The 13,687-nt window shown below is 46.3% G+C and overlaps 1 protein-coding gene across 5 annotated transcripts in view; it reads right to left on the reverse strand.

Moving 5' to 3' along the window:
• wdr70 (WD repeat domain 70) overlaps positions 1-13,687 on the reverse strand; it is a 190,032-nt gene that overhangs the window by 137,732 nt on the left and 38,613 nt on the right. The window lies entirely within an intron of this gene.

Below are 13,687 nucleotides of genomic sequence, written 5' to 3' on the forward strand. Positions count from 1 at the left end.
GAGGGTGCAGAGTAGATTTACAAGGATGTTGCCTGGATTGGGAGGTATGCCTTATGAAGGTAGGTTGAGGGAGTTGGTCTCTTCTCCCCGGAGAGACGAAGGTTGAGAGGCGACCTGATAGAGGTTTATAAAATGTTGAGAGGAATAGATGGGGTGGATTCTTGGAGGCTATTTCTCAGGGCTGAAATGGTCGCTACAAGAGCACACAGGTTTAAAGTGCTGGAAAGCAAGTACAGAGGAGATGTTAGGGGAAAGTTTTTCACTCAGAGGGTGGTGAGTGAGTGGAATCGGCTGCCGTCGGTGGTGGTAGAGGCGACCTCGCTGGGATCTTTTAAAAGACTGCTGGATGAGTATATGGGGTCTAATGGCATTGGGAGTTACAGGTTGTTCTATGGCTTGGTAGGTATAGATGCGATCGGCGCAACTTGTGGGCCGAAGGGCCTGTTTGTGCTGTAGTGTTCTATGTTCTAAGGTGCCTGTTGTCAAGTTTGTGTTCGTAAAGTTATTAAAAAATTGTAAAATGTTAAGAGTTGTAAAATTTTATAGTTTTTTTTAAATAGTGGTGTTTTTAAAAGAGATGCAGTTTCAAACTTCAAGTAGACAGAGCATCGAGTGAAACAATGTACCAGAGGCAACAACAGCAGGGTTGCTTTGCTAACAGACTTCAGCTATTTGAAATACAACATGTTTTTGAATTTTAACCAATCAATTTGAAATAGGCATTTGAATAGCAGCAGCCGATCGGATTTCAATTTGTTGTTTTGATACCTGTAAACCAATCCTATTGTGGGGAATTTTGCTACGTTATCAGGGTTTGAAAAGCCACAGCTCCCAGCTCAAGAGCCAGACAGCTTCTGTCATAGTTCACAGCTTGAGAGAGACACTTGGTAAGTATAGATGTGATCAGCGCAACTTGTGGGCCGAAGGGCCTGTTTGTGCTCTAGTGTTCTATATTAAGTAATAGCAGATGCCTTAGTAATTATTTATCAAAATTCGCTGGACTCTGGGGAAGTGCCGGAGGATTGGAAAACAGCTAATGCTACGCCGCTGTTTAAAAAAGGTAGCAGACAAAAGGCAGGGAATTATAGGCCAGTTAGCTTAACGTTTGTAGTTGGAAAAATGCTAGAATCCAACATCAAAGAAAAAATAGCAGGACACCTAGAAAAGAATGGTTTGATCAAGCAGACGCAGCACGGATTCGTGAAGTGGAAGTCGTGTTTAACAAATTTACTGGACTTCTACCAAGATGTCACAAGTGCGGGAGACAGAGGGGAACCGATGGATGTGGTGCTTTTAGATTTCCAGAAGGCTTTTGATAAGGTGCGTCACAAAAGGTTGCTGCAGAAGGTTAGGGTACATGAAGTTGGGGGTAAACTGTTAGCGTGGATTGAGTATTGGTTATCCAACAGGAAGCAGAGAGTTGGAATCAATGGGTGCTTTTCTGGTTGGCAGTTGGTGACTAGTGGAGTGCCGCAGGGATCGGTGCTGGGGCCTCAACTGTTTACCATTTATATAGGCAATCTGGAAAAGGGGGCTGAGTGTAGGGTAACAAAATTTGCTGATGACCCAAAGATGAGTGGAAAAGCAAATTGCGTGGAGGGCGCGGAAAGTCTGCAGAGAGATCTGGATAGGCTGAGTGAGTGGGCGACGACCTGGCAGATGGAGTATAATTTTAGCAAATGTGAGGTTATCCACTTTGGTAGAAACAATAGTAGGAGGGAATATTATTTAAAGGGTGAAAAGCTGCAACATGCTACAGTGCAGAGGGACCTGGGGTCCTTGTGCACGAATCACAAAAACTCAGTCTGCAGGTGCAGCAGGTGAACAAGCAGAATGTTGGCCTTTATAGCGAGGGGGGTAGAATATAAAAGCAGGGAGGTCTTGCTGCAACTGTACAAGGCACTGGAGAGGCTGCAACTGGAGTACCTTGTGCAGTTTTGGTCTCCTTATTTGTGACAAGATAAATTGGCCTTGGAGGGAGTACAGAGAAGGTTCACCAGGCTGATAGTGGAGATGAGGGAGTTAGCTGATGAGGAGAGATCGAAGAGATTGGGCCTGTACTCGTTGGAGTTTAGAAGGCTGAGGGGGCGGATCTTATAGAGACTTATAAGAATACGAAGGGGCTGGGTAGGGTCGAGGTAGAGAGATTCTTTCCGCTTAGAAAGGATAGCAGGACTAGAGGGCACAGCCTCAAAATAATGGGGGCCAGTTTAGAAGGCAGTTGAGGAGGAACTTCTTCACTCAAAGGGTGGTGAATCTCTGGAATTCTCTGCCCACTGATGTGGTGGAAGCTACCTTGTTGAATATATTTAAGTTACGTGTAGATAGGTTTTTGATAGACAGGGGAATTAAGGGTTATGGGGAGAAAGCGGGAAAGTGGAACTGATCCACTTCAGATCAGCCATGATTTTACTGAATGGCGGGGCAGGCTCGAGAAGCCAGAAGGCCTACTCCTGCTCCTATTTCTTATGTTCTTGTGAATAACCGCACATTTGTCCACATTATACTGCATCTGCCATGCAGATGCCCAGTCAGCCTGTCCGAAGCACACTGAAGCATCTCTGCATCCTGCCCACAGCTCACCCTCCCACACAACTTTCTCTCATCTGTAAATTTAGAGATAATATATACAATTCCTTCTTCCTGCAGAAGACTATTTCCTCGGGTGGATGCAGCTGTTTAAAAAAGGTAGCAGGCAAAAGGCAGGGAATTATAGGCTGGTTAGTTTAACGTCTGGAGTTGGAAAAATGCTTGAATCTGTCATCAAAGGTGAAATAGCGAGGCACCTAGAAAAGAATGGTCTGATCGAGCAGACGCAGCACGGATTTGTTAAGGGGAAGTCGTGTTTGACAAATTTATTGGATTTCTATGAGGATGTGACTAGTGCGGTAGACAGAGGGGAACCGGTGGATGTGCTGTTTTTAGATTTCCAAAAGGCGTTTGATAAGGTGCCTCATAAAAGGTTGCTACAGAAGGTAACGGTGCACAGAGTTGGGGGTAAGGTGTTAGCGTGGATAGGTGATTGGCTATCTAATAGGAGGCAGAGAGTTGGTATCAATGGGTGCTATACCGATTGGCGGTTGGTGACTAGTGGAGTGCCGCAGGGATCGGTGCTGGGGCCTCAGCTATTTACCATTTATACAGATGATCTGGAGGAGGGGGCTGAGTGTAGGGTGACAAAATTTGCTGATGACACAAAGATGAGTGGAAAAGCAAATTGCGTGGAGGGTGTGGAAAGTCTGCAGAGAGATCTGGATAGGCTGATTGAGTGGGCAAGGACCTGGCAGATGGAGTATAATGTTGGCAAGTGAGGTTATCCACTTTGGCAGGAATAATAGTAGGAGGGATTATTATTTAAAAGGCGAAAAGCTGCAGCATGCTACGGTGCAGAGAGACCTGGGGGTCCTTGTGTTTACAAAATGTTGAGAGGAATAGATAGGGTGGACTCTCAGAGGCTATTTCCCCGGTTTGAAATGGTCGCTACGAGAGGACACAGATTTAAGGTGCGGGGAGGGAGGTTCAGAAGTGATGTTAGGGGTAAGTTTTTCACTCAGAGGGTGGTGAGTGAATGGAATCGGCTGCCGTCAGTGGTGGTGGAGGCGAACTCGCTGGGGTCTTTTAAAAGACTTCTGGATGAGTATATGGGGTTTAATGAGATTGAGGGTTATAGATAGGTCTGTAGGTTGGTAGGTGATGTGATCGGCGCAACTTGTGGGCCGAAGGGCCTGTTTGTGCTGTAGTGTTCTATGTTCTATGTTCTATGCACGAGTCCCAAAAACCCAGTCTGCAGGTGCAGCAGGTGATCAAGAAAGCGAATGGGATGCTGGCCTTTGTAGTGAGGGGGATAGAATATAAAAGTAGGGAAGTCTTGCTGCAACTGTACAGGGCACTGGTGAGGCCGCAGCTGGAGTACTGTGTGCAGTTTCGGTCGCCGCACTTGCGGAAGGATATATCGGCCTTGGAGGGAGTGCAGAGGAGGTTCACTACGCTGATACCGGAGATGAGGGGGTTGGATTATGAAGAGAGACTAAATCGACTGGGTCTGTACTCGTTGGAGTTTAGAAGGATGAGAAGGGATCTTATCGAGACATATAAGATAACGAAAGGGATGGATAGGGTACAGGTAAAGAGATTCTTCCCACTTAGAAAGGATAGCAGAACTGGAGGGCACATAAGAACATAAGAAATAGGAGCAGGAGTAGGCCATCAAGCCCTTCGAGCCTGCCCCGCCATTCAATAAGATCATGGCTGATCTGAAGTGGCTCAGTTCCACTTTCCCGCTTTCTCCCCATAACCCTTAATCCCCTTGCCTACCAGAAACCTATCTACCCGCGTCTTAAATACATTTAGCGAGGTAGCCTCAACCACTTCAACAGGCAGAGAATTCCAGAGATTCACCACCCTTTGAGTGAAGAAGTTCCTCCTCAACTCCGTTCTAAACTGCAACCCCCCACCCCCCCTCCCCGCCTTATCTTGAGGCTGTGCCCTTAAGTCCTGCTGTCCTTTCTGAGCGGGAAGAGTCTCTCCACCTCTATCCTATCCATCCCATTCATCATCTTATATGTCTCAATGAGATCTCCCCTCATCCTTCTAAACTCTAACGAGTACAAGCCCAGTCTATTCAGCCTCTCCTCATAGCTCAACCCCCTCAACTCCGGTATCAGCCTAGTAAACCTCCTCTGCACTCTCTCCAAGGCCAAAATATCCTTGCGCAGGTGCGGCGACCAAAACTGCACACAGTACTCCAGCTGCGGCCTCACCAATGGCCTATACAGCTGCAGCAAGACCTCCCTACTTTTATAGTCAATCCCCCTCGCTATAAAGGCCAGCATCCCATTTGCCTTCCTGACCACCTGCTGCACCTGCAGGCTGGGTTTTTGCGACTCATGCACAAGGACCCCCAGGTCCCTCTGCACCGTAGCATGCTGCAGCTTTTCGCCCTGTAAGTAGTAGTCCTTCCTACTATTATTCCTGCCAAAGTGGATAACCTCACACTTGCCAACATTGTATTCCATCTGCCAGGTCCTCGCCCACTCACTCAGCCGATCGAGATCCCTCTGCAGACTTTCCACACCCTTCACACAATTTGCCGTTCCATCTATCTTTGTGTCATCAGCAAACTTCGACACCATACACTCGGTTCCCTCCTCCAGATCATCTATATAAATGGTAAATAGCTGAGGCCCCAGCACCGACCCCTGGGGCACTCCACTAGTCACCAACCGCCAATCCGAATAGCACCCATTGACACCCACTCTCTGCCTCCTATTTGACAGCCAATCCCCTATCCACGCTAACACCCTACCCCCAACTCCATGCCCCCTAACCTTCTATAACAACTTTTTGTGCGGCACCTTATCAAACGCCTTCTGAAAATCGACAAACACCACATCCACCGGTTCCCCTCTATCCACCGCACTGGACACATCCTCATAGAATTCCAATAAATTCGTCAGACACGACTTCCCCTTAACGAAACCGTGCTGCGTCTGCTCCATCAAACAATTCTTCTCAAGATGCCTCACTATTTTCTCCTTGATTACGGATTCAAGCATTTTTCCTACAGCATAGAACATAGAACACTACAGCACAAACAGGCCCTTCGGCCCACGAGTTGCGCCGATCACATCAACACCTATCTATAACCCCCAATCCCATAAAACCCCATATACTCATCCAGAAGTCTTTTAAAAGACCCCAGCGAGTTCGCCTCCACCACCACTGACGGCAGCCGATTCCATTCGCTCACCACCCTCTGAGTGAAAAACTTACCCCTAACATCACTTCTGTACTTTCCTCCCCGCACCTTAAACCTGTGTCCGCTCGTAGCGACCATTTCAACCCGGGGAAATAGCCTCTGAGAATCCACCCTATCTATTCCTCTTAACATTTTATAAATCTCTATCAGGTCGCCTCTCAACCTACGTCTCTCCAGGGAAAAGAGACCCAGTTCCCTCAACCTAACTTCATAAGGCATGCCTCCCAGTCCAGGCAACATCCTTGTAAATCCTTTAACAGACGTTAAACTAACCGGCCTATAATTCCCTGCCTTTTGCCTGCTACCCTTTTTAAACAGCGGCGTAACATTAGCCGTTTTCCAATCTTTGGGCACTTCCCCGGAATCCAGCAAGGTTTGGAAAATAATCACCAAGGCATCCACTATCACCTCTGTCATTTCTTTCAGAACCCTTGGATGCCTTCCATCTGATCCTGGGGACTTGTCCACCATCAGTCCCTCCAGTCTGTCGTGCACTGCCTCTCTAGTAACAATGATCTCATTGAGGCCCTCCACTCCTACCATCTTTCCATCATTAACACCCAGCAAACTATTCGCGTCCTCCTCCGTGAAGACCGAAGCAAAAAAGTTATTCAAGGCCTCAGCCATTTCCTCATCCCCCACCACTAAATCCCCCTTCTCATCCTCTAAGGGTCCAACATTCACCCTAGCCAGCCTCCTCCTTTTTATATATTTATAAAAACTCTTACTATCCTTTTTTATATTTAGCGCTAGCCCAGCTTCATAGTTTATCCTTCCTTTCTTTATCAACTTCTTCATCATTCTTTGTTGATATTTAAACCTCTCCCAATCCTCTTCTCGCCCACTACTCTTAGCCACTCTAAACGAATCAGCTTTTAATTTAATACTCTCCTCTACCTCCTTCGTTATCCATGGCTGATTATCTCTCCTCCTATGATCCTTTTTTACCATCGATATAAGTTTCTGCTGAGCACCAAGAAAGATCTCCTTAAAGATCCTCTACTGTTCCTCAGCAGACCTACCTCCAATCTGCTCCCCCAATCAACATTCGCCAATTCCTCTCTCATCTTATCGTACTCCCCTCTGTTCAAACAAAGGACACAGGTCTGGAATCCTACTTTCTCCTCCTCCATCTGCATCAGAAACTCCACCATACAATGATCACTCTTCCCAAGAGGATCCTTCACCACAAGGTCCCTAATTCTACCTGCCTCATTACATTACACCAAATCTAAGATAGCTCGCTCCCTCGTCGACTCCAACGCACACTGTTCAAGGAAACTATCCTGGCAGCATTCCAAGGACTCTTCCTCAAGCCCACCGTGTCCAACATGGGTCGACCAATCAATATGTAGATTGAAATCCCCCATAATTATCGCTGTCCCATTCCTGCACACCGCATTTCTTTGCACGTTTATAGCCCGCCCCACCACCAGGTCATTATTTGGGGGCCGATAGATGACACCCACCAGCGTCTTCCTCCCCTTACTGTTCCTCATCTCCACCCAAGATAAGGTGGGGGGCAGTTTCACAGCCTCAAGATAAGGTGGGGGGGGCAGTTTAGATCAGCGTTGAGTGGGAACTTCTTCACTCAAAGGGTGGTGAATCTCTGGAATTCTCTGCCCGTGGAAGTGGTGGAGGCTACCTCCACCACTTAGCCGTTACTATGGGGCATAACTATAAGGTTCATGGTGGGAGATATAGGAGGGATGTCCAAGGTGGATTCTTCACTCAGAGACTGGTTGGGGTGTGGAATGCACTGCCTGCTGTGATACTGGAGTCGGACACTTTAGGAACTTTCAAGTGGTTGTTGGATAGGCACATGGAGCACACCAGAATGATAGGGAGTGGGATAGCTTGATCTTGGGCTTGGACATAGCTCGGCACAACGCTGAGGGCCAAAGGGCCTGTACTGTGCTGTACTGTTCTATGTCATGATGTGGATGTGCTGGCGTTGGACTGGGGTAAACACAGTAAAAAGTCTGACAACGCCTGGTTTTAGTCCAACTGATTTATTTGATAGTAAACGCACAAGCTTTCGGGTTAGTCCCTTCGTCAGGTGAATGGAGAGTTCACCTGACAAAGGGACTAACCCAAAAGCTTGTGCGTTTACTATCAAATAAAGTGGTTGGACTAAAACCAGGTGTTGTCAGACTTTTTACTCTGTTCTATGTTCCCAGTGATTGAAACAATGTGAGCAGTTCGGGTCTGAGCACAGAAATCCCTGTGGTACCCCATTATTCACTGCCTGTCAATCATAAAAAGACCCACTTTTGCCAACTCTTGGCTTATGTGTAAACCTATTTTCAATTCACCACAGACCACGACCTGCAATCCCATGTGCTTTAACTTTACATAGTCTGCTGTGTGAGGTCTTATCAAAAGCCTTCTAAAAGTCTAAATAAAACACATCCACTGCTTCTTCGTTTCTGAATTCCACTAGTTACATCCTCAAAGAATTCCAATAGATACGTCAAGCATGACTTCCCCTCAGTGAATCCATATTGTGATGTGGAGATGCCAGCATTGGACTGGGGTGTGCACAATAAGAGGTCGCAGAACACCAGATTCAAATCCAACCAGTTTATTTAGCACCATGAGCTTTCGGGGCGCTGCTCCCTCATCTCACCTGATGAAGGAGTAGCACTCCGAAAGCACATGCTACCAAAAAAACCTGTAGGACTTTAACCTGACATTGTTCGTTGGAGCAAGCTGAGAAAAGGATCGATTTGAGGCACATAAGCGCTGAACTGTTCAAGTTTTTCCACGGGGTTTCTGTTTTTGAAAAAGTTACTTTAAAAATAAAGTGGAAGTGGGCCACAGGGTGAGCTGGGAAGGGTTTTTTTTTAAGCGCGTGAGGTACAAAATGCAGACCGCACTCGACAGCAGGCAGCGTAGTGAGCAGGGCGCAGAGTGAGAGCTAAAGGGCTTTGGCTCATCGGGCTTCAGCGGAAACAGGCGAGTCAAGGTAGGACTAATTCTTAATTACTTTTTCTGCGTTCTTTAAAAATGGGGAATTCTGTGTGTGAGGCCAGTCTGCTGTTCCCAGTGTCGGATGTGGGAGCTCCTGGCCTCCCGGACGTCCATATCTGTGCCAGGTAAGTTGAGCTGCGGTTCCTAAGGGACCGTGTTAGGGAACTGGAATTGCAGCTCGAGGACGTTCACCTAGTCAGGGAAAATGAGGTGGTGATAGATGGGAGTTACTGGCAGGTGGTCACATCAGGGCACGTAGACAAGTGGGTCACGGTCAGGAAGGGGAAAGCTCAGGTGCTAGAGAGCACCCCGGTGGATGTGCCCTTTCACAGTAAGTACTCCTGTCTGAGTAAGGTTGAGGGGGACAACCCACCTGGTGGAAGCAGCAGTGGCCGTGCCTCTAGCGCAGAGACCGGCCCAGTAGCCCAGAAGGGTAAGGAGAGGAGGAGAAAGGCAGGATTAATCAGGGACTCTACAGTGAGTGGGTTGGACAGGCGATTTTGTGGAGGCAGACAAGAATCTCGGATGGTGGTTTGCCTATCTGGTGCCAGGATCCACGATGTCTCTGGTCGCATCCCAGAAATCCTGAAGTGGGAGGGAGAGGAGCCAGAGGTAGTGGTGCATATTGATACCGCTGACATAGGTAGGAAAAGGGAAGGGGTCACGAAAAGAAAATATGGGGAGTTAAGTAGACAGTTGAGAAGGAGGAATGCAAAGGTGGTAATCTCGGGACTGCTGCCTGTGCCATGACAAAGTGAGAGCAAGAATGGAATGAAGTGGAGGATGAATGCGTGGCTGAGGGATTGGAGCAGGGGGCAGGGATTCAGGTTCCTGGATCATTGGGACCTCTTTAGGGGCAGGTGTGACCTGTACAAAAAGGACGGGTAGCACTTGAATCCCAGGGGGACCAATATCCTGGCCGGGAAGTTTGTTACTACTGGGGAGATTCTATGTAAATCAAAATTACTACCTGAGGCTCTGTAAAATCAACAAGTAACACTTTATTCTGATAACTAACAGCAAACAGGTTAACTAATCTATTAGCAAACCAAATAAGACACTATTCTAATAGAATGCTGTTTACATAATTACAATTACCACTTATTAACAAAATAATAGAACTTTTAGTCACTCTCAGAATATAGTCAGGTTTGCTGTCTCCCAACATCTTCGACATTCTTTATTTTCTCTTACTACCTTCACAATTGAGACAAGACTTTCTTTTAAGAAAGTCACATTTTAAGAAATGTGGCTGTTACATTGTTAAAGAGTGATGTGTGTCTCTCTCTCTCTCAAGCTGTGAACTATGGCAGAAGCTGTCTGGCTCTTGAGCTGGGAGCTGTGGCTTTTCAAACCCTGATAACGTAGCAAAATTCCCCACAATAGGATTGGTTTACAGGTATCAAAACAACAAATTGAAATCCGATCGGCTGCTGCTATTCAAATGCCTATTTCAAATTGATTGGTTAAAATTCAAAAACATGTTATATTTCAAATAGCTGAAGTCTGTTAGCAAAGCAACCCTGTTGTTGCCTCTGGTACATTGTTTCACTCGATGCTCTGTCTACTTGAAGTTTGAAACTGCATCTCTTTTAAAAACACCACTATTTAAAAAAAACTATAAAATTTTACAACTCTTAACATTTTACAATTTTTTAATAACTTTACGAACACAAACTTGACAACAGGCACCTTAGAACATAGAACACTACAGCACAAACAGGCCCTTCGGCCCACAAGTTGCGCCGATCACAGGGACTCTTTTTTCTTTTTTAAAACCCCTAAGCTAATCGCAATTGCCCACATTTGACCCCTATATCGCTCAATACTCACACTATCCATTAACTATCTAAATACTTTTTAAAGGACAAAATTGTTCTGCCTCTACTACTACCTCTGGAAGTTTGCTCCAGACACTCACCATTCTGCGGCTGAAAAGTGTCTGGACACTTTTGTATCTTGCCATTTTCACCTTCAATCTATGCCTTCTAGTTTTAGACTCCTCTACCTTTGGGAAAAGATATTGACTTTCGAGCTGATTTGTGCCCCTCATTATTTTACAGACCTCTATGAAATCATCATCCCTCAGCCTCCTATGCTCCAGAGAAGAAAACTCCCAGTCTATCCAGCCTCTCCTGATACCCAAACCATCAACTCCCGGTAGCACCTAATAATTTTTTTCTGCACTCTTTCTAGTTTAATAATATCCTTTCCATGATAGGGTGACCAGAACTACACACAGTATTCCAAGTGTGGCTTTACCAATGTGTTCTACAACTTAAAACATAAGAACATAAGAAATAGGAGCAGGAGTAAGCCATCTAGCCCTTTGAGCCTGCCCCGCCATTCAATAAGACCATGGCTGATTTGAAGTGGATCAGTTCCACTTTCCCGCCTGCTCCCCATAACCCTTAATTCCCGTAACGATCAGAAATCTATCTACCTGTGACTTAAACATATTCAACGAGGTAGCCTCCACCACTTCAATGGGCAGAGAATTCCTGAGATTCACCACCCTGTGGGTGAAGAAGTTTCTCCTCAACTCTGTTCTAAACTCCACTTATTTCGAGGCTGCGCCCTCCAGTTCTGGTTTCCTTTCTGAGCAGGAAGAATCTCTCTACCTCTACCCTGTCCAGCCCCTTCATTATCTTCTAAGTCTCTATAAGATTCCCCCCTCAGCCTTCTAAACTCCAACGAGTACAGGCCCAGTCTATTCAATCTCTCCTCAGAAGCTAACCCACTCATCTCCAGTATCAGCCTGGTGAACCCTCTCTGAACTCCCTCCAAGGCCAATATATCCTTTTGCAAATAAGGGGACCAAAACTGCACACAGTACTCCAACTGCGGTCTCACCAGTACCCTGTACAGTTGCAGCAAGACCTCCCTACTTTTATATTCTATCCCCCTCGCTATAAAGGCCAACATCCCATTCACCTTCTTGATCACCTGCTGCACCTGCAGACTGGGTTTTTGCAATTCGTGCACAAGGACCCCCAGGTCCCTCTGCACTGTAGCATGCTGCAACTTTTCACCATTTGAATAATATTCCATCCTGCTATTATTTCTTCCAAAGTGGATAACCTCACATTTGCTAACATTATACTCCATCTGCCAGGTCTTCGCCCACTCACTCAGCCTATCCAGATGTCTCTGCAGACTTTCTGCGTCCTCCACGCAATTCGTTTTTCCACTCATCTTCGTGTCATCAGCAAATTTCGCTACCCTACACTCAGCCCCCTCCTCCAGATCGTCTACGTATATGGTAATCAGTTGAGGCCCCAGCACCAATCCCTGCGGCACACACTAGTCACCAACTGCCAACCAGAAAAGCACCCATTTATTCCAATCGTCTGCTTCCTGTTAGATATGATGTGGAGATGCTGGCGTTGGACTGGGGTAAAACAGAAAGAAATCCCACAACACCAGTTTAACGTCCAAACAGGGAACTCCCAGCCACGTGACGAAGGGACAGGCTGTCCCGAAAGCTTGGGGCCTTTGCTACAAATAAACCTGTTTGGACTTTAATCTGGTGTTGTGGGATTTCTTCCGCTTAGATAGCCAATCCTCAATCCACACAACACTTTACCCCCAACTCTGTGTACCCTAACCTTCTGCAGCAACCTTTTGTGAGGCACCTTATCGAGCGCCTTTTGGAAATTAAAAACACATCTACCGGTTCCCCTCTGTCTACCGCACTTGTCACATCTTCATAAAAATCCAGCAGATTCGTCAAACACGACTTCCCCTTCACAAATCCATGCTACGTCTGCTTGATCGAACCGTTCTTTTCTAGGTGTCCTAATTTGAACAAAACATCCCAGTTCCTGTATTCAATGTTCTGACCAATGAAACCAAGCATACCGAATGCCTTCTTCACCACTCTGACCACTTGTGACTCCACTTTCAAGGAGCTATGAACATGTACTCCGAGATTCCTTTGTTTTGTAACTCTCCCCAGCGCCCTATCATTAACTGACTAAGTCCTGTCCTGGTTCAATCTACCAAAGTGCATCACTTTGCATTTGTCTAACTTAAACTCCATCTGCCATTCGTCAGCCCACTGGTCCAATCCTAACCCTAACCTACTTCACTGTCCACTCTGCCGCCAATCTGGCTGTCATCTGCAAACTTACCAACCATGCCTCCTATATTCTCATCCAAATCATTAATACAAATGACAAACAACAGTGGACTCAGCACCTATCCCTGTGGCACATTTCAAAGTATTAGAACAAAAAACAGTACTGCGCAGGAACAAGCACATCAGCCCTCCAAGCCTGTGCACGTTGTCCTATCCAGTCCAACTGCTTATATCCCTCTATTGCCCATCTGTTCATATGCCTGTCAAGATAAGTCTCAAATGTAGCGAACATAACCGCTTCATTCACTTCACTTCCTGAAAAAAATTTATTTATTAGTCACAAGTAAGGCTTACATTAACACCGCAATGAAGTTACTGTGAAATTCCCCTATTCACCACAGTCCAGCACCTGTCCTAGTCAATGCGCCTAACCAGCATGTCTTTCTCAATGTGGGAGGAAACCAGAGCACCCAGAGGGAACCATGCAGATACAGAAAGAATGTGCTAATTCCACACAGATAGTGACCCAAACTGGGAATCAAACCCGGGTCCCTGGCACTGTGAAGCTTTGATACCGTGCCACCCCTTGGCAATGCATTACAAGTCCCCACCACCCTCTGCGTAAAAAACTTTCCCCGCACATCTCCACTGAACCTTTCCCCCTTATCTTGAACTTGTGCCCCTTTGTAATTGTCATTTCTCCCCGGGAAAAAATTTCCAACTGTCACCCTATCCATACCCCTCATAATTTTCTAAACTTCTGTCAGGTCACCCTCAGCCTCTGTCTTTCCAGGGAGAACACTACTCCCAGTTTATTCAATCTCTCCTCAGAGCTAATACTCTCCATAGCAGGCAATATCCTGGTAAACCTTTTC

Source organism: Carcharhinus amblyrhynchos, unplaced genomic scaffold (genome assembly GCF_965287045.1).
Source record: "Carcharhinus amblyrhynchos unplaced genomic scaffold, sCarAmb.v2.hapA chromosome_265, whole genome shotgun sequence".
Classification (NCBI taxonomy): domain Eukaryota; kingdom Metazoa; phylum Chordata; class Chondrichthyes; order Carcharhiniformes; family Carcharhinidae; genus Carcharhinus; species Carcharhinus amblyrhynchos.